Genomic DNA, 26265 nt, shown 5'->3' on the forward strand with positions numbered 1-26265 from the left:
GCCAGTGACACGGTGTCTGAAGCAGTGGGTGTGGTCAGAAGAAGGGCTGTCAATTACATTATTTTCGCAGATACACTGGGAGACTGAATTCCCACAGAGGCATTTTCTTCCTGTTTGTTATCTTTACATTTGACAAAGACTGTGTCTGTGCTAAAGCCAAGTTGCTCTGGTTATACCCCCATTTCTTTTTTCCCTTTTGGCTCAGTAGGAAATTTAATCCATATCCAGTGGATGGGCAACAGCCCTGACAGAGCTGCCCAAGGAGCCAGACCTCTCAGGAGTCTGAGCACTCTGGCAATGCAAGGCAGGTGGCTCAGATGAGCTAAGAGTAAAAGAAGAGAGTAAAGTAATATTCCTTGCATGTTCTTATCTCTGTATAGACCCATGTCATGAAGGTCTAAAATTCAGTCTTACCTCTGAGGTTTCAAAGTAATTAAGAGTGCATACATATGTGTAGTACAACAGATTCAGTCTGTCCTTCTTGGTGCCTCAGATCATCTCGATTTATGTAAAACTTGGAAAGAAATAAATGAGGATTTGGCTAATGTTTCACACCAGATGAATTTCACTTCACTCACATAAACCCTAAATAGTAGGCTTTTATGAGATGGAGTGTAAGTGCTAAAGTGTGAAGCTGTAGGGTTGTCTTGTCTAGGGCAGATGCCTCTTGCCCAATGCTTGACAGGCAAGAGCAAGAGACAGAGTCTCCATTCATGAGCATCCTCATCCTTCCCCGGGACTGCCACTCGGGGCTTTGGGTGGAATGGGCAGTAAGGGTTCCATCTGGCCTTGAAGATGCACTGGAGATGGTTTGTCTTGCTTCACTCTAAGAGCTGACAGACTGAACACAAAATTGTTTGACCTTTTAAAGTAGAAGCGACTGATTTAAAACTTCACCTGCTTCCACCTTTGTTTAAGGATTTTGGACAGTCTGCAGACACCTGCACTCTACAGGGTTTTATTCCAAAAGGGAATAAACCTGTGTCACTGGCTATGATCTGGCCTTTTCCACCCAGAAGAGCACATTGAGCCTATAGATTCTATTATCATATAATGTGTATTACATACATTTTCTGATCTGACAAAAGACTCAAGAAAAACCAGAACTCCTGAACTTTTTGGGGTAGAGCTGTCTGTATCATTGATAGTTTTGGTGCCTTATATATTGCTGAGCTAAAGCTCTGAGCCAAACTGAACATAAATCTGAGTTCTGGAATAGCAGAGTAATGTGTGTGTTCCCTTATTTATGTATTTAGTCTTTGAAAGAAGGAATTTTTACAGGATTTTTGTTTGCAAACACAAACTTCACACTACACTAACCTTTTCCTTTCCATCTTTGTCTGCTGCTTCTGTCTACACATAGATCTACATAGAAATGAAAGAAGTCCCATTATACATTCATTAAAATTCTTTAATTAAGCTGCAATCTCATTTAGGGAGGTCACACAAAAAATTTAGTGCTGGGAAACAACCACTCCAGAGCTAAGTTATGAAGAGTCCTTGAGAACGAAGACAGCTGGAGTCTGCCCACCGTGGTCCCAAGAGCACTCTTTGAACAGCAGCATTAATTCCTGTTGTTACCAAGCACTGACAGTGAAGGAAAGGAATGGAAATCAATGCCCTACCTTTGAGAGTGTAGCACCAGTTTGCAGATGCTGCCTCAATTAGCGCTTACCTTACCTGTGTATGCAGGCTGTGGTGGATAGGTGCTGTGAGGGGTCACAGCTAGCAAAGACCGTTTCTAAAGCACAAAGCAGGGAAAAACACAGGTGAAAAACGTGTCCCCTCTGGACAAGTGATAAATCAGGCAAAGGAAATCTGTAAGAATGGGGATGTTTTTTTGAGTTCTAGGTGGTTTAGGTATGTGCTTGAGGAATGGTCAGTTAATTACTCACGTAAGTAAAGGCAGAATTACTGTGGTTTTGAAGGGGAGTCATGCTCCACACCACTGTGGAGAACAAGCTGATGAGCAGCTTCCTGACTACCACACATTCCCCTTGTAGCCTTGACATATGTTTGCCCTGTGATTCAAGAGTAGCTTTGCAACACTCAGACAAACACAGGAAAATCTACCAGCTATCCTGAAGCTACATTTTGGGGTTGTTTTTCAACAAGACATGTCCCCTAGTGCCCTAATATCATGGTTGAATTTGTTTGTTTTTCATAGGAAAAGTTGAAAACATCTGGAATACAGGTAAATGTGAATTCCTCTAGAACGTGCTGAAGAGCTTTGTTTGGAGATAGGTAATCAGCAGGAGTCAGATGAGAAGGCTAGAGTGTATAGAACTTCCTGGGGAAATTTATTGAGAGATACAATTTCAGCTGACAGAGATTTGCATTTGCATGAGGTTGTTTGCATTTAGCCCAAAGAATTGCACAGTTCAGCACAGTTTGTGGGCCTTGATAGCTCCCGGTGAGGACTCCACTATGACAGCAAAGCAAAGCCAGTGAATTACATTAGGTTACCAGTATAGGTATAAGTCACTACATTTGTACAAAATTTTTTACACCAACCTCGTTGTCTCAGTCTTCTTTAGAAACACAATCTTCTGATTATTCTTCTTATGCTAGGAATGTCTTTTGTTATTTCTTTTGTCAGCGTGGCCAGCACCAGAGGGTCAGAGTGACCAGACATGATGTCTTCCCTTCTGTTCTTACCTTGAAGTTAATTTCTCCCACAGCTTCCACTGTACCAGTGCCAGAGCTCTCCCTGATCCCACATGAGAGATTTCTCCCTGTGGTTTGGGATGCACTTTGTACATCCACTCTGGGTTGAAGACCTCACTAAAGACTGAAGTACAGAGGCAGCGCTGAACTCCAGTGGAACACTGAGTTTCTTTACTGACACCTTCACGTTTTTAGTGCAATGAGTCCAGCACATAACTCATGATTTTGCACAAAAAAGAAATATTTATTTGGAAACAGTTGATAAGAGCAATGAAAGATAATGAACAATGATCACAACTTATGCTAGTGGAAACATATACACACCCATAAATTACTACAGGTATTTCTAACCTAGTGCTAGGAAGAATAATACTAATAGAAATAGCAACATAATGAATGGGGTCCCAATACTCATCCTTCTTTAGAAAAGATAACAGCATGTTTTCTTCTATTTACAGGGCAGAAAATTGATTTGCATGTGGTTTTCTCTGAGAGACCAGGTATCTAAAGCTCTTGTCACAGAAATGAAAGCAAAGATGTCTGTAAAGTTTCACTAAGGATATTTTTCATATCTTACCTTCAACCAAAAATTACATCAAAAAAACATCCTTTAGATAACTCTTCCTTGGTCTTACTGAGGTAACTTGAGTGGATAATCTGAAAATATGTCTCATTTTCATTAAATCAGGCAGTTTTAACAAAAATACATCCAAGATACACAAAGTGGTCTGGGTTGATAATTCTAGGAAGCAGAGGCTCCAAAAGCCCCAAGTGAGTGCTAAGGTGTTATGCAAACAGAAGTCTTAATTCATTACAGATATTATTCTAGAGCTGTTCTTACATGGCATGAACCCTGGCTTCATCAATAGCTTATTTAAAAGGGAAATGGACCCTGAAAATGTTTCAGTCTTTTCCAGGGGAAAAGGATACACACTACAAAAATATTTAGCTTTACTTTGTGGCTCTGGGGTTTGAGAGCTGTCTTTTCCCTTTTGGTGTTCTTACTACCCTAAAGAGGTTAGCAGAAACATAAAGAAGTTGTTTCATCCCTGTTCTATGGTCATGGACACCAAGCTCTTGACAATTCTCTGACCTGAAAAGAAACAAACCATAGATGTAGCAGGCTCTGGAAAGAGGAAGAGCTGGAACATTTCTTAACCTCCACTCTTAGCTTCTTTTAGCAAGACTTGCCAAGCTCATGTGCCCAAAAGGAATTCTAAAGTGACTGGGGTATGAAAAGAGCCTGCTGAGAGGGAGCAAGAAAAACAACAGCTAAAGGACAGGACTTTGTGACCAAAGTGACATGGTACACGTCTACCTGCTATCTCTAAACGAAGCACAGAATTACATCCCAGAAAAAGACTTTAATCTCTCTAAATAAATAACACAACTGTATCTGTCAGTATCATGTGACAGGAGTTTACAGTAAATGCACACATCTAATCATTGTAGCTTGCCTTTGTAAATCTGTATCTGTACACATGATTTTCATTTGTAACTGCTTACACAGAAATAGCACAAATAACTCTATCACAAAATACTCTTCTATTTATAAAAGTTCAAACAATTATTTTCCTCTTCTCTTTAAGTCCTTTATTTTCTAGGATCAGTATTTTTTAATCTAACAATTCTAAGAACACTCAGCAGAAGCTTAATATGTACTTACACTATACTGCTCCAAATTCCTATGCTGGTAATTTATAAACATTCTCTTTTACAGAAGAGTGAAAGTTTTCTAAGACCTACGCTGTATTTTCCCCGTATTTCAGTCCACCAGTTTTAGTGAGGATATAAAAATAAGTTTTTTCATGCCTAACAGTAACTCAGATCATCAAAACAAGGAGGCTGGAATGTGAAAGGAATCCAAAAGGACTGTACATCCAGCTCCCAAGTGCTAGGAAGAAAAATGCATAACTTCTCTCTCTTTCCATGAGATCACAGCTTCATATTCCAAACTGTCTGTGTGTGTTAAAAAATAGACCTGAAGAAGCTCTCAAGAAGACATCTTCTACATGCACTTGACCCAAAGCAGGATCAGCACCCATTCTTATCTAATCTTAAAAACGCATGGCTGCACAAAGACTGTGCAACCTTTTCAAAGGGTTGAGGCCACTGTGTCACTGTCCTCAGACAGAGAAAAGCAGAAAGCTTTGCTGGACCCTTTAGTATTTTTTAAGACTTATCATGGCCCTGCATTCACCCTAACTCTTTTGAAACTAAAAATCTCAATTTCTTTCATGTTCTCACATTTAAATTTTTTTTGAAAGCTCTGTACATTTTTGTTTTCCTTTTATTGCCTCATTTTAATTAGTCCTCAGCTTTCTGGAATGTCATGTGCAAATGAGGCACAGTACCCTGATTAAAGCTGTGTGGAATAGAAGAATTATTACATATGTTTTGTCTTAGGTCTACAAAAACTCTTTTTTATGGTGTGTGCCTTGCTCACAACAGCGCAGCTTTACTGGCTCACATTTATCTTTCCATCCACCCTAATGCCTATACCATCTCTGCTGTACTACCTAGCTGTTCCATCTCCCTCCTCTTTCTGTGATGTTGCCTTGCATTCTTCTATACTGCAGCCTTTCTTTTTATAGAAATAATTTCTTCAAATTATACAGGTTTGGGGGGGGAGTTGAGTTGTTTTTATCCTCCTGCTTTCATTTCCATCCTATCCCCACCCTCTCTTTGGTGCCTCCACTTGCATGTTGCAAGTTTGCTGACGTGTTTTCTCTTCCAGCACGTTGATCATTAATTGCAAATCTATCATGTAAGGCAAATCCTCCGAAATGCAACCTTACAGTCTGATAATAAGTCCTTGATAACAGCTTTCTTTCTCTTAATACGTAGCTTGGGCTCACCATAGAGAAATTTTGTTTACTTATTTGAATGGGTGGTAAGTTTGGAATTTAAAAAAAAAAAGGAAATATGCAACCATAACTCAGACATTAGTTATGATCCTAACAAATCAAAATAAGAGGCTGTTTTCTTTGTCTTGTCAGTACTTGCAATGTCCTCTCAATATTTGTCTTCTCCAAGTAGACAGTGTAACACATCTTCACCTAAATATTTTTAGATTATGACAGTGAAAACTCACCTAGAGTTTCTATAGCTCTTTAAGGAGTTGCTTCTTCTGTAATAGAGGTGCAAATACTAATGTTCAGCATCTGCTATCGGCAAACACCCATTTAAAATATCTGCCTTGGGACACAGAAAAACCTCTGATCTGTCTCAAATCTTGACTTAGCAATGCGTATGATGTTAAGTGCCCGGTTTCCTCAGGCAGAAAACAAGCTTTGTCCCCACACAAGGAGAATAAAATGGGAATGTGAAGTTCAGTCTTGTACTACTCCCATGGCTCCAGGGCCCACAGTGGCCAGTCTTCATTCATAGATGGGCTCCTTAGTCACATTTCCTTGAGTTTTGCTTGCCTTGCTGCTAATAATGTCATTATTTAGATACATTTTTTCAATGAAGCTCTAAGTGGCAGTTTCAGACTCATAAAGTAGCTGTCTAAGCTCAAAAGGTATAATTTAACAAGAAGTAACTGCATATTTTTGCTCCAATTCAGTCAGGATGAACCATGATGAATCAGTGTTTATTATTTTAACTTTCATTGTATTTGTGACTCTTGCAAGCAATTTAGTACATAAGTGCAAGGAGTAAACACTTACAGCTGGCACAATAGCACAGATGCAGGCTCGTGCTGCACCTTCCAATCAATTCTTTGTAGGTTCTGAACATGCAAATTATAGCCTCAACAATTTTCTGTCACAAGGGAGTCAGTGATGTTGCACTCAGAGACACAAAATCATAGCCCAGACCTGTTACAAGAGGCTTCTTTCCGCACATCCACTCTCAGACTGTGGCTGTAAGCCGGTAGGATAACATCTACACATTTGCCAGGAGCCCCATTTTTGTCCCTCAGAGCTTCCCCTCCACGTCCACTATCAAACTACGTCACTGGTGCATGTCCCATGCAAGCACCTATTTAAGTCCTCACATTTTTCTTCTGTGAAGAGAGGAAGAATTTTGTTTAAACACTTGTGAAACTGCCTGTATTTTCCCCATGCTTTCTGGGGGACAGCATCATTGTCATTGAGACATAACCACTAGATAAACCATTTCTGAAATAATGACATCAAATTTAAATTGAGGAAAAGCTCTGCTATGGAAATATTTTATTACTACTCCCTGAAAACAGAAACACAAAGTTGTCTTTTGATGGTCTGTTATGTAATATTCTTTAAAAATCCTTGAATTAGAATCGGTAATTTTCATTTTTAAGTCTGCATATTCTCTAAAGACCACACAGGAAGCACCAGACTACCAAAAAAATCTGTATGTTTGCTAATAAAACTTTTTAGAAACTGCACTTTGGAGACTCACACTGTCTCATGTCAGCCTGGCAGGAAATTAGAAAGAAATCTGCAATCACTCCAAGCCATGCCAACTTTTCAAGATTGATTTCATTAAGTAATCCCCTGTGATTTTTGACTAACCATTTTGGCCCTCTTACAATTTAGGCTGTCACCAGAGAGATCTATCCTGCTGTGGTCAGCATTCTAGAAAGACCTGGGACTTATCTTAACCCACAGTCATTTCTATTGCATTGACCTCTTTGAAAATGTTTTTGAGGTTACTCATTAGGTATTTTATTTGTGATTTGTCTTAACTCAAACTCTACATGGCAGATGCTGTGTGCTCTGTTTAGGCTTTTCTCCATTTTGTGCACATCTTACACACTTGAAAATATAAATGTGAAAGGACGGTGGCTTCTTTCTGGGCAAGAAACTCTGTGCATTATAAGACAACCAATAATCTGGGTAATGAAATTTGTTTTGGCTCTTCAAAGCACCCCTCTTAGGCATCTTGAAGGACATAAAGTGGGTCTATGCTCTTCAAGCCTTCAGTCTCTGGAGGCCACAGGCTCTTCAATGAGCCATGCCAACAGAAAAGACTGGTGCACACTGCCTGATTTCCATGTCATTCAGAAACAGCCCTTCCATGGAAAGGTGAAACACAAAGCAACACAAATCTATTATGTTTTCTGTCTGCTGCCAGGAAAGATGACTGCATAAGCTGCTTTTTTTATGACAGGTTTGTGCACCACTGCTATTGTGTAGTGCAGAACTATAGAAGGGCAGCCAAGGATGTGCCCTTGCTTTTGAGAAAAAAGCCAAGTAGTTAAAAAAAACCAACCTCTGTCAGGTATTGCATTTCAGTCCCATTCCACTGAATTGAACAGTTGCAAGACTGTTTGTATTGAAGACTTGATTACAAATGATAACATTGTCCAAAGCATGCCATTGCCACCTATAGACAGCAAAGAAAAAGCAGCCTTAGGCTGAACAGCTTCACAGAACTTTAAAATTATTTTGAGGGGCATATCAGAAATCCCAGAGAGACAGGAGATTTAAAGGGTCTGGCATTCCTTCCTGTACTGGAAGTCATGTTTTGTCCCTTAGGTATATGGGTCTATGTCTTTCCAAGGAACATTTGTTGAATCATAATTTTTAAAAATATGTTTTCATTGTCCTCTCCACAACACCTTTTACACCACATCAGCCAGAACAGATTGCATGCCAGTTTGGAAAAGCTTTAGCTGTTCACATGTTTTAAAAATGACAGCAATAACTTGCAGACAAGCTAGTATCTGAAAGCTGTGGATAGAAAAATGTAAGGATAAAGTTTGGACAACCCTTATTTAACTTTGTCAGAAATTACCCATATCTTTCAGATAGACAGAATGGAAGAAGTTGGAGATATTTAGTATCTAGATGCTACAGAAAGCCTATTCCAATCCAATCTTTCTGATCAGTCACAGCAGATCTAGTGTCTCTCTTCCTGTCTGCTTAGCACTTCAGGATTACTTGTATAAAAAATAAATAACCTGGACCTATCACTTCAGTGAAGCATGGCTAACCCTATCTGAAACAGTGTGCCTAGTTTTAAATATGGTTTGCAAAGGTAGCACATCTTCAAGAACATCTCAAAAAATGCAAAATCAAGAGACTGAGGTTCCAAGTTGCGTTTCTCATGCACTGCTCCTCAGAGAGCAAAACTCACTGTGTTTTCTTTCACCCTGTTCAAAAGGGTCAAGTGGCTGCAGATCTTTAAGCAAGTATATCTACATTTAAGCGCCTCTTTGAAAGCAATATGATGACATTTGAACTAGGAAGTCTTCCACATTTGAAGTTGCAGGTGTTTGGCATGGCTAACAAAATGGCTGACAATTAAGAACCTTCTTTGGTTCTTAAGGTATCTATAATCAATTTCAAAACTTTTCTCCCCTCTTCAGAAATGTGGGTTTAAATTCCTCATAAAGCATAATTCTTCTCAGCTAGCTGAAGTCCCACTAAATGATCTGTAAGCCATGGCAGGTTCTTAGGGACATTTTCAAAATAGGGAAAGATGCCCTGTTTTTGACAGGATGACATAATTCACACTCTAATTTTATTTAGGTTTGAGAACCTCCTAAATAACCAACAGTGGGTAAAGCCTGTGAAACCAAGTTTGAAAGCAATATCATTTTGTTTTCTTGTATTTATGCCAATAAAAATCAATAAAACAAATCACTAGAAAAGTTTAGCAGTTCTGTAGTGTTCACCAGACAGAAGCTACTTCTTTAATGTGTTTTTAATACCAACTCACTACACTCAGGGAGCACTCTGCAGCCCTGAGGATGATGGCTTTGACCTTCATACATTTAATGTATAACATGCTCCTTGAGCCCTCTCATTTCACTCTCTACATGAAAACACATTATCATGAGGGTAAACCACTCACTTAGGCAAATTGCCTAAGTAATTCAAGTACTTCCAGATAGAAAACTGTCTGAATCTGCTCTGTTGCTCATTGAAGTCAAGGTCCTTCGATGAGAAGAGGGAAGAGAGGGAGATCAGACAGAGCAAGAAGATTGTCTGAGAACTTATTTGATCTTTGAAGTGTTGTCTAGCAGAATTTATGAGACCCAGGTAATCTACAAAGCTTCAGAAGAACTGAGCTGAACAATTTACCACATCCTGAAAAAACAAATTCTTGCTGACTGTGTAAATTTTTTTAACTTTTCATGTCATAACCATTCACTTAGTACAGTACAAATGTAGGGGGGGAAAAAGCCCCCACAAATTACATTTAATGACACAATAAAGAGGTATTGAAAAATACGCTTTTAGAATAGGCATTCTTTGTAATAAACATATAACATATAATACATTATTTGAGGTCATTAATACTGAAGTACAAAGTATTAAATAGTGGACAGATTTTAGGACGATTTGCCTCTTTACACACAATGCATTACGGCTTTTGTTAAATTTGTGTAGAGATTATGTATCCCAAGTTCCAAAGCACAGGGAGGAATAGGACTCTCTAGCCAATCCAAACGTCTTGCACAGAGAGTGTTAAGAAGCAGAAAACGAACAAACAAACACACTTATTTGATTTATTGGGATCTTTCAGATAAGATGTTCTCCTGAATTATTGTAGCTCTTGAACTGTCAGTGGCTGAATGATGTCAGGAGTCTCTCCTCAAAGGTCCTGGATTAGGCTGTGAATTCTTGTACTTGAAGTGAGCACCAGTCACACCTAAGCACATGGGACCAGTATTGTCGATTATCTTGGATTACACAGAAGGGATATCCCAGTTCTCTTAACTATGATCAAAGATCATCCTAAACTGTTTTTTCTGCATCTGCAGGACCAGGTTCTACAGACTACTTAAAGTCATGTGCCTTCTGGTGAGTCCTGCAGGAAATGCTTGGAGTATCACTGGCCAGCCAGGCTCTCTGCCCAGGATGCCAACCATGTGTACGTGCAGATGGTCTCTACCCACCGGCTTCACACAGCAGGGCTCTCTGAAATCCCTGCCTGGAGACTCCTGCAATGGTACACAAAGCTTCTTGGGCAGCACAGCACCTCACCTGCACTCAGCCTTTAGGCAGAGGCAAGCTGGGGAGTTTCAGAAAGAAAAATAATTTGCTATGAATCTGCATTTAATTAAATTAATTCAGTTAAGTTGTGTTCCCCTAGCTGACTGCAGTCATGGAAATTCCAATGGAAAATAAATAATATTTGCCAGCCTTCAGCTCAGAATACAAACGTTAAGGTCAAGGACTTTTTAACTGACTTGGTAACAGCCAACTGTACATTTTACCATAACCTGGGTGCTTCTCAGACTTACGTGTCCCACAAGGGCTATTCCTTAACTGTTAAGTGCACAGCGTATATGCTGACCTGTTGCAGTATCTGTTTCCAAAACTGAAATAAAATCACCACTAGTAAGCATAGATTTTCCATTATAGCTTCTTAACACAGAATCACAAATGGGTCAGATTGGAAGGGACCACAGTGGGTCATCTGTTCCAGCCTCCCTTCTCCAGCAGGGCCATCCCAGAGCACCTGACACAGCATTGTGTCCATTCAATTCTTGAGTACGTCCAGTGAGGAAGACTTCACAAACTCTCTGGACAGTCTGTCCCAGTGCTCATTGACTCACATAGTGAAGAGGTTCTTCCTCATATTCAGGTGGAATTTTCTTTGCATCAGTTTCTGTCCATTGCTTTGTGTCCTATTGCTCAGGACCACCGAGCAGAGCTTGGCTCCATCCTCTTGACACCCTCCCTTCAGATACTCACAGACATTGATGAGGTCCCCTCTCAGTCATCTCTGCTTGAGACAGAACAGGCCCGGCTCCTTTTCCTTGTAAGAGACATGCTCCAGTCCCTTAATCATCTTTGTTGTCCTCCACTGCTCCAGGAGCTCCAGGAGCTCCATGTCTCTCTAGTCTGAGGAGCTCAGAACTGGACACAGCACTCCAGATGAGCCTCACCAGGGCTGAGGAGAGGACAGGATCAGAGCATAAGACAGCTGTGGGTTGACTTTAATTATCAATTGAAAGGGACAACACCCAAGCTAGAATGAAGAAATAAAATTAAGGAGCGCAGACATCTAAATTAATAATATGAAGAAGTCCAGCAACTCAAATTAATAATGAGGAAGACTCAGAACACTCCAAATATTAAGAGATTTGTTTAAGATCTGTGAGATTTTAAAAATAAAGATTGGGTCATTCTGTACACCCTGGCTAGGCCTCATAAGGACTTGTGAAGCAGAGACCCTGCTGTTGCTATAATTTTCTAGACCTCTGAGCACCAAGAAGGAAAATATTATGTAATTCACAGTAAAACAAGAACTGGCAGAACTAAAAAAATAAGAAAAATTTTGGTCATCCACAGCCACCATTTCAATCCTCACAGGGGTAGATGACTGTATTTGGAAATATGCATGTGTACAATTCAGGTAGCTGGTAGCCACTATTAAAACCTGTATTTCCTTCTCAGTCCTGAGAAAATTGCAAGAACTGCTACAGCTCTCCAGATTTGTATCAGATATTTTCCTTTTTGGTTTTATTCTTACCTGTGAAAAAGGAAATAAATGTTATTGCTCCTAGAGCTGCTGTGCATATATCAGATTGTTTATGTCTTTCTACCAGTAGGACAAACTATTTTTGAAATGCTGAGCACTTTTTAAAGTGAGCAAATTATAACAATTGTCCGGTAATGTGTTACAGACAAATACCCTCTGATAATAAGCACATGTGGAGAGTCTCAAATTTGACAAGGATGCTCCAAAACACCTGTATTTACAATTTTGAACATTGTGGCACTGGATAGATTTTTAGGAGCCCATTTGGAGGTTATTTCCCTTTACAATCATTACCAACCTTTACAGTGTACGTTGTATGAATAGTTGGCAGGACTTCCAGGACAAAATTTTATCCCTTATTGGTAAAGTTAGATTTCATTTGGTGTAGAGGAAAGCAGAGAAAGGAAATAGGCCTTACATGTCTTCTTTCAGGAGCAAAAACATTTACATTTATACTTTTGATGCAGTCTGTTTAACACTATTCCAAACCCACTTAATAAATGGTCAGCAGCAGTTTTGTTAGCGTTTTCAGAAACACATAATCACAAAAATGATTATATGCAGGTGCTTTTATTGAAGAGCTCTGGGTGTCAGGGGTACCAACCCAAATGTGACTCCGACATAGGTTTGGGATGAACATGTTTTTATATTCTATCGTTATATAACTTTCATGTTAATTATTAAACTTATATTGTTCTATGGTATACATAGATTTCAGCCAACCCTAACCCTAACCCCCCCTCAAACTTCTAACATAGTTTCTCATGATTCTTCTTATGATTATACAATAATTATATTTAATTACTAGACAATCATCACATCTAACAATTATATCATCTATCATACTGCTTACGCAGGTGCAATTTCACATGATCTGGCAAAACACAAAGCCTAGCATTTTCAGAGTCTACCTTTAACATTTTTCCAGAGCCCCACTATCATTCTAAGAGTGGGGGCAGCCCCTGAAGCAATGAGAGGTAAAGCACTTGTGGGGAAGAGTGAGAGGGACACAGGAGCATATCCCTTCAGCCAGCCCCAAGGGCAGTTTTGGGTAACAACTGAGTGCCAGTGCCAAAAAAAAAAAAAAAAAAAAAAAAAAAAAAAACCACCACAGGAATAAAACAAGACACAAGTGAACAAGAAAAAAAGGAAAGTAAGTGGCTAGAGAGAGAACAATTTACTTCCCTGCAGATGCATTTCACCCTTTTTTTGGATGAAAAGTGTTACCATGAACTCTTCACTTATTTATGGCACCAATTTAAACAACCTTAACAGAAGGTCAAGAGTACATCAGATTGCTGTGGGCCTTTTGTTTCCAGTCTGGTATCTCATTTCCCTCAAAGATCACTCACCTAAAGCCTACACAGTAGGCTGAAAGGAAGCTGAAAGGAGAACTAGGTGAAATGAGAAACAGAAAGATTGGTGAAGAATCAGGATTTTTTGTGATCCCACAAAAATTTACACACTGTTCAACAGAGATCTCCACTGTGGCTTAAAATCTTAAAATCTCCTCTATAGGAAAAACAGGTCTTTTACAAACCATTCCCTGTCGCATTTGCTTTGCATTTACACATTTTTCATAACAACACCAGTGTCTGATGGCCATTAATGAAGTAGAGTTGACCTGTGGCATTAGTCCCATGCTCTACTGACAGTCTTTCCTTTTACCCTCCCAGGGCAGGACTCATGATTTACAGTATGAGACAGCTATTGACAAGGTTGTTTCAAGAGTTCCCTACTATGCAGGGCAAACATTTAAAATAATATTTTTAACAGTTTTTGCTAAGATGCTTTTGCTAAGATGCTTTTGCTAACTTTTTGAAAAGATAAGGAAACAATTGCTTACTGAATACTCATGACAGCAAAATAATTCCATCTGATCTCTGTTTGAATAACTCAAAGTTGTTTTGTAATAGTACAAATTATTTAAAACTAATACCGAAATAACTTGTAATATAGCCAGGAAAAGTTTATTTGAAAATGACTTCCAAGTGTCCTGAGACTTGCATCTCTAAATGGCTACAGCTTTCCAAAGTATTTCTTCAGTAGGTGAAGCCTTTCTGACTCCAGGCTTAAGACTGACTACTTTTCAGTGTGTAGTCTAGCTCACTCTGGCTTTGGTGGGATTGTTGTGTTCAGTGTGAGGCACATCCTGAACTGCTGCAGCAAATCAGGCCACAAAGAGGAGGTCACTACACTGGGCACTTGCTAAAGAAGAAGGCCTTTCACAATCTAACTTTTCTGCCATATTTTTAATAAAAGCTTATTGACATTGGCAAAATAATATAAAACGTTATTCATATAATAATACTGCATTTATTTGCAATAGTGTTCCCCAAACTTTGTGTAACATCACAAGCCTACTTTCAGATGTCTCATCATAGCATGGTGACACTCACTTTCAAGTAGGATTATTCAAATCTAATGTGCAAAAATTTATATGGCCATTTACAAAAGATTTTCAACTTTATGGAGAAACAAGAATTTGTCTAATAGAAAACACAAACACAATTCTGAAAATAATGTTCCTATTTAAGTCTCAGATACAGATTTTATTTGTATTTGATTTAAACACATTTACTCTGAAGTCTCCATTAGGTAAATTTCAGTTTTCTAAGATGCCCCACTAGCTAAACAAGTGTGTTGTTCGGAAATGTCAGCAAACTTTTCTGAATATTGTCTTACTTAGCACAGCTTCTCAAATATCATTCCAGTGAAGCAATTTGTACATGTTATTAAAACAAGGAAGATTCCATATTGCACAGTGTTTTATTAGTCTTATAAGTCAATAAAACTTTAAGTGTGTGATTAATCACGTAATAACTAGAACTATTTGCACATTTCATGTTGCTGTAGTACACAATGAAGTGACACCAATCTCTTTCTATGTTGACTTAGACATACTTACATAAAATACCTCTTTTACCTGTAGTCCTTCTTAGTGTTTCTATTCTGAATGAAAAAAGTGCTTCGAGTTTTCAGGTTTTTGAAAGGTTTTTTAATTCTATAATTTTCTCCACCTTTCTTGCCTGACACAGAATTTCTCCTGGGGACTTTACAAAATGTGCAACATTTTGCCCCATTTCAGCAATTTAGACAGAGCTTCTATCAGAAATTTATCCACAAAAAATTAGTTTTCAGAAGACTATAAAATGTGGTAACTGTGCACTGAAAATGCCCTCAGTTGATTCATTTCAATCTGTTATTTGTTTGCATTTTGTAGCAGATATAAGCAACATTGAAAACAGATGTCTGTTTTAGTTCAGACTAGAAAGGGACTACAACAGGTCTGCAAATACAATTCACCCACAGATGTAGGATACTCATCTGTTTTCTCTAGCTACTTCTAAGGTCATTCCCATCAAGTGTGAATGACAAGACAATAAAAAAACTGTGTGTTAAAGAGCTAAAAGCTTAAAAGCTACAAAACATACAAGACACCCTAGGAATATTGCAGGAGGTACCAACGCCTTCTCAGTACTGTTGACAGAAATAGCAAGGCTGTGCTCACACAGGATGTGCAGCTGGAAGTCTGTGCATATGGAAGACTAAACTAGTACAATTCCTTTTGTGTATAAATATTATATATATGTATATAATTATATATATATGAATGTATATGTCAGTCACAGAGGCGAAGGGCAACAGCAGTGACAGCAGTTACAGCAGCAACATCTGAGGTGGCTACTGTAATTTCTGGGGGCTGCACATTAGAGTGAGCTGAGCAGGGGGTTCCCAGAGTCAGGAAAACATGAGCAAGAGCTGAGAGACACTCCAGGAACTGTCAGCTCTTGCAAGCTGCATTTCATTAAAGGCAATTTATTTCCATTTATGTTTACTTCTTGAAAAGAAATGTGTTGAAATTAAATGAGCTGGTTTTGAGCTGAAATCACAGAATCAGAGCACCACAGAATGGTTTGGATTGAAAGGGACCTTAAAGATGATCCAGTTCTAATTTCTGAGACCATGGGCAGGAACATGTTCCACTGGCTCAGGTTGCTTGGAGTCCCATCCAATCTGGCATTGAACAACTCCAGGGACGGGGCATCCACAACTTCTCTGGGCAACCTGTGCCACGGCCTTACTGCCCTTACAGTAAAGGATTTAATCCTATTTTTTTTCTTATTTAGATTAGATTTCTTCTGATCTAAACCTACTTTCTTTCAGTTTGAGGGCCATTCCCCCTTGTTCTATCTCTAGATGCCCTTGCCAAAGGTCCCTCTCAAGCTTTCTTGCTTTAAGTACTGCAAGGCTGCTCTAAGGTCACGTCGGAGCCTTCTCTTTTCCAGGCCTCTTCCAACCCAAACTGTTCCAGTCCACCTTCACAAGAGAATTGCTACAGTCTTCTGATCATCTTTGTGAGCCTCCTCTGGACTCACTCCAGCAGGTCCACAACCTTATGTTGGGGATTTAGAGGTGGACACAGTACTCCGATGAATTATCACAAGAGCAGAGTAGAAAAAGGAAAAAAAATAAAAGAAAGAAAATGTCCTAACTGACATATCATAGTTCTTGTAATTGAATAGTCAAACCCTAATGATTTACATGTGTTTTGGTGATTGAGTAAGTATGTTAATTCATGCAACAGGGGCAGAACAGAGGTCACTGCTGCAGCTCTCCCACACACTGGTTGTCAGAGTAATTAAAATGACAAGTTAACAAGTTCAGAAGGTCCTGCACTGAAAAGTGTAATTTCACCTGACCTCTTCACTGCAGCAATGCAAGGAAAAAATATGATAAGTGAGGTCTCTGGACTTACAGGGGAACACAGTTCAACAGTTAAACTTGTCAGGTCCTAAACTGAAAACAGCCTTCTGCATCGTTTGTTTTTTGCTTCTGCTGTTGAACAAGGTCTATGATTAGGTGGGAGTGCTCCTCTGCCCACATTTCCTCTGTGCAGGGTCAGAGACACACTGGGTGGGGCAAGAAGTGGAGGGTCTTCACTGTGAGCCCTGCCCCAACTGCCAACACTCTGCTGCATCCTTGAGAGAATGTTTCTAACTGGAAGTTGAAAATCTAATTTAGATAAGTAATAGTCAGAGGCAAAATGGAGCAGATGGGCCTGGACACCAGATTTGGGTTCTCATTTACATTTTCTACGACAAGAATTTAGAGACAAGGGGAACACATCTGCCTCCCGCATAAGCAGAGAGCCAGATTTAGTACTCCCTGAGGATTCTGGCTGAAATGTAAGCTCCCACACAGATTTTGTTAATTTGGTCATGTTTGTTTAAGGTAAAGAAAGAAGAAAAAAATAAAGGGTTTATGTGAAACACAATCCAGGGGCTTACATAAATTACTTTTGCTCCAAAGCCATGTTGTAGTCCTGCCCTGATCTTCTTTGCTGAGAATAAAGAAGTGCAGACAACATCTGTATTTTCTGTTGTGTGTCCTACCTTTCTCAAGACTGGCACTAACACAAACCACCTCATTGGCACTAAAACACAGATATATCTCCCAGAAAGATTTTTATAGGGACTACCAGAATATAACACATTCATGCAAATGTCAGAATCACATCTACCTAAAGTCTTAGGGGGAGTCAGATATACAGTTTTACTCCATATATACACAGGACCTGGTCTGCCTTTAGGTCAACATGTCTCCAAAAGCAGGATAGGATTTTACTGACAAACATGAAGGCTGGCATTGCTTAGAAAATGGTATGTCCAGAAAAGCAGCTTTCCCCTCCATGGTGGGTTGTTGGACTTAAAGCTGGAGGAAATAATATGATATGTTTTCTGAAACAATGTGTGTTTTTTAAAGTAGTGTGGGAAGACTGATTCAGGGCACTGATCTGTTGATCCTTCCAGAGTCAGTTTGTCTCCTAAATAAATTAGTATCTTTTCTAAACGGAATGTATCCCTTTTTTGCCAAGGTTTCCTGCTCACAGGAAATTCATCAACTTTAATTGACAGATACTATTTTTCAAAGGAATGGTTTTTATTTCAAAACAACCAGGTAGTTATATCTTCCTCAAAATAGTGTAGTGTTCCCTGTTGGTTTCTCCACGAGATTTCTCAAGAAGATATTAGTGTAAAAAAATCAGCCTTCCTGAAGCGAGATGAAGAACTGGTAGTTTATTTGGTATTACAAAATGTGGGGTGACACCTGAGCACTCAAACCAAGATCATTGAAAACCTCAGAGCTTGGACAGACAGACAGGCAGAGAGGACCAGCTGACCTTGCAGCAAAATCTAATGCGGTAACTGTGAAAATAATGTATGATCTTTTTGCCTGAATTTCAAGCATCTGGCTTTTTTTTTCCTTATCATTGATGTTCCCTCTATGCATCTACAGCTTTTTTTACAAAAGGTGTTTTACCTTGACGTGCCTTAACTTTATGTATTTCTGTGTCCATGTACATACATACGTGTACATACAAAAGATACAACCTGTGTATATAGACACATCTTGATCATCTGTCCTGTCTCATTACTTAAGAGAAAATTCCTCTACTGATGCCAATTGACATACACTTCTTATTGTCTGTCATTTTCCAGATTCAAATATATTTAAAGATTAATGGTACAATTAGGGTAATGGGAGCAAACTAACTTACTGCACCTTCTGAAAAGGAAGGTGAAGTTACAAGAAAGTTGCTGGTCAAATGCCATATATCAACACACACAATATGTTACATATGTATATGCTACATTCACATATGTTAAATCTTATAGAAGGAAATGGTTCTTGGCTATTTGACAGAAAATAACTCTAATTTCAAAATTGATTTATACACAGTAGGACTGCAGTAAATCTCAAAGCATTTCAGTCCTTGCTTTTATTAAAAAACTTAGGCCTAATGAAATTAAAAAATGAAAAGAATCACGGGCTAAAATACTTTTTCTGTTGGAATCAGTAGCAAAACTTCCATCCAATTTCAGACATTGAGTAAATTATTTTACACAGCTACACAAAAGAAACTTAAATAATTTACGTATCTTTTATATAGTGTTGTGGTTTACAGAAAAGTGTATACAGAAATTTCTATTCACAGCTTGAAGCTAGATTATCTTCAGGTAGAAGATGTCCCCACTTTTTTATATCCAAATAAATGAAATTTCTACTACAACAGATAAGGGATTAGAACAGTGCCTTCAGAAAAATTCAGAAATTTTTTTCTTTCTCTCAGCTAGCTATTTTTGGCAGAAAATGTTAAGAGTTCAATTTTGGTTTTTAAAAATTTAGGTTGCATAAGGAAAAGGGGTGCAATTATACCTGAATACATAAACTGATAGATTGCACCCATACACAAATTTTCACACCAAAAAATTAACACTCACTATCGATTTTCAAGTCGCCTTCCCTTGACTTCTTTTCTGTTTCCTTCTCTTCCAGTCCGCTTTTGCACACAAGCTGGTGCACTATATATAGCTCTGAAATTGAGTGATGTCTTTAAAAATGTTTTTCCTACCTAGTTTTGCTGCAAGCAGCTCCAAGTGTAGGGCTTGCTGTAGTCAAGGGCTTAGAGGGGCTTTGAGGGCAGGTAGGGATCACAGCCTGAGGCTCAGGTGAACATGGGGAACGGAGTCATGGAGTCATAGGATGGTTTGGGTTGGATAGCACCGTAAAGGTCATGAAGTTCCAACCCCCCTGCCATGGACAGGGATACCTCCCACTAGATCAGGTGTCTCAGAGCCTCGGTCCAGACTGGTCTTGAACATTTCCAGGGGTGGGAAGTCTCCAGCCTCTCTGGGTAATCTGTTCCAGTGCCTCACCACCCTCACAGCACTTAGAGCTACTTCCTAATATCTAATCCAAACATCAGCTTAAGGTCATTTCCCCATGTCATATGACTACATGCCCATGTGAGAGGTCCCTCCCCAGCCTTCTTGCAAGTCCTCCTTACATACTGAAAGGCCCCTCTAAGGTCTCCCCAGAGCCTTCTCCTCCAGGTGGAACAGTCCCAACTCTCTCAAGCTGTCTTCATAGAAGACAGCTCCAGCCCTCTGATAAAGCTCAGAGGCCTCCTTTAGACTAGCACCAACAGATCTGTTACATATTACTTATGTTGGGGACCCCAGAGCTGGATTAAGTGTTTCAGGTGGGGTCTCAGCAGAGCAGACCAGAAGGGCAGAATCCCTCCCTCATCCTCCTGCCACACTACTTCAGATGCAGTCCAGGGCAAAATTGGCTTTCTGGGATGCAAGTGTGCATTGCCGGGTCATATTGAGCTTTTCATCCTCAAACAGTTCTCTTCAAGGCTAGTCTTGATCCATTCCCTCCCCAGCCTGTGCTTGGGATTTCCCTAAGCCTACTGCAGGATCCTGCACTTGGCCTTGCTGAACTTCATGAGGTTTGCACAGACCCACCTCTCAAGCCTGTCAAGGCCCCGCTGGATGGCATCTCTTCCCTCCAATCTGTCAACCACACCACACATCAAACTTGCTGAAGGTGCAGTGAATCCCACTGTCTGTGTCGCTGGCAAAGATATAAAATGACAGCTGTTGGCATGGACTTCCCTTAGCATTTCTACAAGTGCTCACATGACTCTCCCCATGTGCTTTGGATTTTTCTCAACTCTCTTCCCACTGCAACAGTCTTCAGCATGAAAATCTAGATATTGGTGGGACTTCTCTATGCTACTAGTTTATTTTCCTCTGATATACAAATGGGGGGACATAACAATTTCTTCTTTTTCTTCCCCCAAAACTTTGTAAGGATCATTTCAGTGGTGTGTCTAAATAAATGGCCATAAGCCTCACTGACCCCTGGACTGGCAGGGACAATCCCTGGCCTCTATTTCATCACCTACTTGGTGTCAGTGTAAGGTGAACAATCATGAATGGAAACTTTGTAGGAGTGGAGCATCCCAGAGCCTGAGGGGTTCATTATGCAGGCTCCCACACCAGAGGTATTTGAATCTGTTGCACATGTATGAAGGAAAACAGAGACACATCCCAGAGGCTGAGTCTAATATATAAGCAACATGCTCCCATCTGCCCCAAATTATCTCATTCTCACCTCTCCTGATACAAACACTGAAATCTTTCAAACCTCATCTTTCTGGAGGATATGTGAATTTCAGCCAGAAGTTAATGAAATAGGTTTCAACTGTATCACTGAGGTTTGAGTCTCTTCATAGTGATCTGGTTCAATTTTATGAATCCCTAGTCCCTATTAATATATCTGAATTCATTTCCCCCTTTCCTTGTCTCCTCAGATATTATTATGCCTTATTGCAGTTACATAAATCCACTGCTCTAATCCCATCTTCTTGTTTATTAGGTAATGTGGTATGCTCAAAGGTGACTGGGTGATGAAATTGTATTATTTGTTTCATTTAATATCCTGAAATAGATCTTAACATTTCAGCTGTTGTGGAATATAAGAGAAACACAAAAAGACCAAACAATGTCAGCATGGAGACATTTTTATACTTACCGTGATCACTCCAGTTTCCCACAGGCAATAAGGAGACCAGCAGTGGTGACCCCCTCACTGCAGTCAGCCATTAGAATGGCTGTGAATTGTTTCTTTAAATCGTTTCCAAACAGTGCATGAGTCTACAGCTGACATGGAAAGCAAGGAAAGACCCAAATATCATGTCACACTTATTTGCCTCTCAAAGTAAGTGATTTTTTTCAATGCTCTTCTGCTGCAGCAGGTATATACAATCGAACGAGACGGGGCACTCCGAACCAGTGTCATGAGCTATTTATTCAGCACATCAGTCTCTGTACATTGTTAGGACGATGGAGACAGGATGTTAACAGCTCTCTGATATAACGGGAATGCCAAGGGGGTGTTACATTGTAGCATAGCATAAAACCATCTTGGCCTAGGTTTCAGCCAATCACACATAGAGCAACACATATTGACAAGAATTCTATCCAATCATATGAAACACACATAATGGTAATTAAAACAAAGGCTTGTTCATGAGAGACAAAACATAGAGATCCATTCATATTAACCTTCTAAAGATATACATTAAATAACCTTGTTGCAATCTATAAGACCAGTCTTACAGAGGTCTATTGTGCCATTTGTCATGTCTGCTCTACTACTTAGAAAACTTTTCACTGTATTTGCAATGTTAACAAAACTTCTGCTTGAGGCCTGCCCTTTTTAACCATTTTCTCAAAACCCTCTAACTTTACAAAACCCAGCAATTCCCCCTCTCTGTTGACTTAGAAACTTTTATTTTCTTGTTGTTTACTATTTATGTTTCATAGCTTTATTATAAATTTCTGCTTATTATCTGCTGGAGGCTTATTTGCGCTGATCTTAAGCATTGCTATGTTACAGCACAGCAGCTTAATGCTGTGAAGGCTTAGTCTTTGGAAGAGATATGAATCACGTTTGACAATAAGTCATTGTTCAAAAAACTCTGATCGATTTTAGGGTCTTAATTCAAAATTTTCATTTATGTCTATACTTTCATTTACTACTTTCGTGGGATTTCGAACACTCTCTGTGCTTTTACTTCTGAATTCTCTCGCTTGTATGACAAAAACTTCTCGGACTGTTTTGTTCATCATTCACCGAACACAATAAAGTATACAGGGTATCACTATCAATATCAATACTAGAACACCTAATATATAAAGACTTATTTTGCAAAGTTGCTTTAGCTAAGGTGCAAAGCTCTGTTTTTGAAACAAATTATTTAACTACTATTTTCCTTAATTCGAGCTGTCAGAGCCTTCAATTTTTGTATTTTTGAGCTTCTGTGAATGGATTTAGAATGATTGGACAAATTCATGCAACGCAAACTTTCAAATTCTTCACAACTATGCTCTTGTGCTAGTAAAAGAAAATCAATTGCTGCTCTGTTTTGAAGAGTATCATGTCTAATACTATCAACATGGGTTAACATATCACTGATTGCAGAGGATGTGGCATTAGCTTGTTTGCTCAGCCAGCATCCAACTCGATCTAATTGTTTCAATGCTACTGCTGAAGTTTTATTGGGGTAAAAACAAACCTGTTGAAACCTTTCTGGCAGCATTCTAAGGCATAAAATCACTCTGACAGTTCTCATCATAATGAGGAACAGCTTTCGTTCTCTTTTGTTGCTTTCTCATCACTGCTTTGGCAGTGGGGGCAATTATGATGAGCATACCAATACTACAAGGGCCACCTTCAAGGTGAGCTGGAATGCCTTGCCAAGCCCTGTCTCCACAAATGAACAAATATCCTTTCGACAATTGCAGTGGATATTGATCCATCTCCGGAAACACATCCCAACTGTTTGAAACATTACACCAAAAACTCAAATTGTTATATGCAAAATAATGAGGGGTAACATTGTACTTTGGGGGATCACCTTTTCGCCAGGCACGAGCTATGAAAGTAAAACAAAAATCTATGGTCAAAGAACCAAGGATTTCTAATTTTTGAGGTTCAGATGCTGCCTTGGGAAGTTTTTTGGGCTAAACTTTCTAATTCAATGAGGGATTGTTTCTATTATCAATTCCACCTGGCCTACCATTGGGTTGTTTTTAGACCAAAGGCAACTTTTTCACTGGCACACTAACTAGACAGGTTGAAAAAGGCTTTTCTGGTTCTGAGTTAGATAAACATATAGTATCCGATCTGACAGCCTTGGCTAAGGTCACCCAAACATTTGTTTTTGGTTGTTCTACAGGCAAATCTGCACAACAAAAAACAATTAAAATCTACCAATACGAACATACAACTTGAATTTGCTCCATCTTTTTCATGAGCTAAGTTTTGGGAGAATCTTTACAGATATATCATTTTTAAAATTTTGTTCTCCACAAAAACAATAACCTAAGCTTTTGCCAAAAATTAGCTCTGTTAAACAAACATTCAACATACAATTGGCACACTCATAAAGAACATTAACACAAAATCAGAGTTCATAGGTTCCACTGATGCACAAAGAATGTCAGGCACAAGAGGCGTCCGGCGAGACCTGGGATCCTTCGATTCGGCTCACGTCTGCGTACTTGCTTCCTTGGTTCTGGGCTCATCAACAGGTTCTGAGGTGCAATATGGTTTGACGTTTTTGGCAGGGACCCACTTAATTCCAGCACCTGTGGAGACAGAAGCATACCCTTTGCCCCATGTTATTAATAGAAACGAACCTTCCATCTGTCCAGATTCAGCGTTTCTAATTAGAACAGGAGGATTTTCTTTCAGTTTTGCCTGTGTGTTATTTGAAAAGTGCCTAAAGATTAGGAATCAGGTTCTGTACTCGAACTGTTTAGAAAATTAAAAACATACAGAGCCTTGTTCAGTCTCATCTCTGGTGTGATCTCCATTCCCCCCTCTCTGTTGATCTAAAATGCGTTTTAGGGTGTGGTGTGCTCTTTCAATAATTGCTTGGCTTGTGGGAGAGTGGGGCTAATCACACATAGAGCAAAACATATTGACAAGAATTCTATCCAATCATATGAAACACACATAATAGTAGTTAAAACAAAGACTTGTTCATGAGAGACAAAACATAGAGATCCATTCATATTAACCTTCTAAAGATATACATTAAATAACCTTGTTGCAATCTATAAGACCAGTCTTACAGAGGTCTATTGTGCTATTTGTCATGTCTGCTCTACTACTTAGAAAACTTTTCGCTGTATTTGCAATGTTAACAAAACTTCTGCTTGAAGCCTGCCCTTTTTAACCATTTTCTCAAAACCCTCTAACTTTACAAAACCCAGCACTCTTCCATTAAAGGAGGGAAGAGGGAACCTTTAGACTTGTAATGTCACTAAAAAAGTAGCTGGTTTAAATCGTTTAAGTTGCTCAAAACTTTGCTTGTTAGTCCCATCAAACAGTCCACAGCCCTTTGATGAACAAGACAGGTCATCCTCCCAACTCAAGAAACATCATAATTGTTGAGGTGCTGGAGAAGACTCCACTGTAAGAGTTCTACTGCAGACTACAGTCTTGCATGGCCCTCAAAGTCTGTGTGTGCTGGGAGTCCAGTGTGGGCTGATGGCTCAAAGTAGCATGACAGAGGGGAACTTGGAAAAATGCATCCTGAGAGACACAAATGTGTCTCTCTCTGTGCCTGAGAGGCACAGAGTAGGAGGCGTTGCCAATTTTATGCTCCCAGGGCTAGATTTTAACCATAGTACTTCCCCTTAAGGTAGGATGTCATAGCACCCCTTTGGTCTTTCACAGATCTGTTGTTCTGGTTGCTTTGGATTCAGTTAGGTTCATCTTTTAAAATGAAATTTTATTGCAGTTCTCCAATGACCTGAGACAAAACAAAGGACCTTTGGCACTTATTCTCCTTCTGCTCTTTGGAGTCTTACCAAGATGCAATGAATCACAGCACACCTGGCGTCAGAGCTGCAAAAATAAGCATAGCAGCAGAAACTTCCTGTTCTTCTACTAAAATCTGGAACTGGTTTTTACGAAGCCGATAACCCCAATAACCATGTTGTGGACTGCTAGGCATAATTACCTTGGCTAGTGTATCAGATCTTTGGGATTTGTGGCCTCTACTGAACTAAGGGGTTGTTTCTTAGTTTTACATTCTTATATTCTTAGAAATTCAGTCTCAGTGTGAAATAGGTCAGTATTTATCAACCATTTTCATCAGTTCAGCGTACAGAAAGTGAAAATCACTGACAAAACATTTTAAAGCCAGGCTGCAATCTACAAATGGCAGAATACAGCAGACACTTGATCGGCTATCAAGGATCATTACTGGTTTAATTTGTGTGAAATGAAAGAAGTTGTGAATATAATCTCTTAAAACAGCACTCAGCTAAATGGGTTTTTTTTTTCCATTGGTAGCATTATTAACATGTATCTTTACTTTGCTCCAGGAGGAAATGGCAAAAATTATCGCAGTCATCTTCATTTTAATGCTGGAGAAACATGATGAGTAATGAATGATTCCTAATATCATAACTGTCTATACAAAAGGAGACAAAACTGTAACTGGAGAGCATTGTTCAGTTTCATTAGTTCTGAGATACATCATTCTAGCATGCTCTTTTCTCTTGCCTTCTTAATACCTTCACATTTGATGCATGAAACACAGAGAAACTAATCTTCAAATATTTCTCTCATGCAAATAGCTATTCCTTCAAATGTCTTGAAAAATCAAAGAAAATATTATGGGCAACTTCAATAAAAAAACTTATTAAGTTAAAATGAATTGAGATGTATTTTTTACTTCCTCTCCTGTATGGTATAAGCAGGTGTGCAATTAACTGAAGAAGTGCACCCTACAAGAGC

Source organism: Zonotrichia leucophrys, chromosome Z (genome assembly GCF_028769735.1).
Source record: "Zonotrichia leucophrys gambelii isolate GWCS_2022_RI chromosome Z, RI_Zleu_2.0, whole genome shotgun sequence".
Classification (NCBI taxonomy): domain Eukaryota; kingdom Metazoa; phylum Chordata; class Aves; order Passeriformes; family Passerellidae; genus Zonotrichia; species Zonotrichia leucophrys.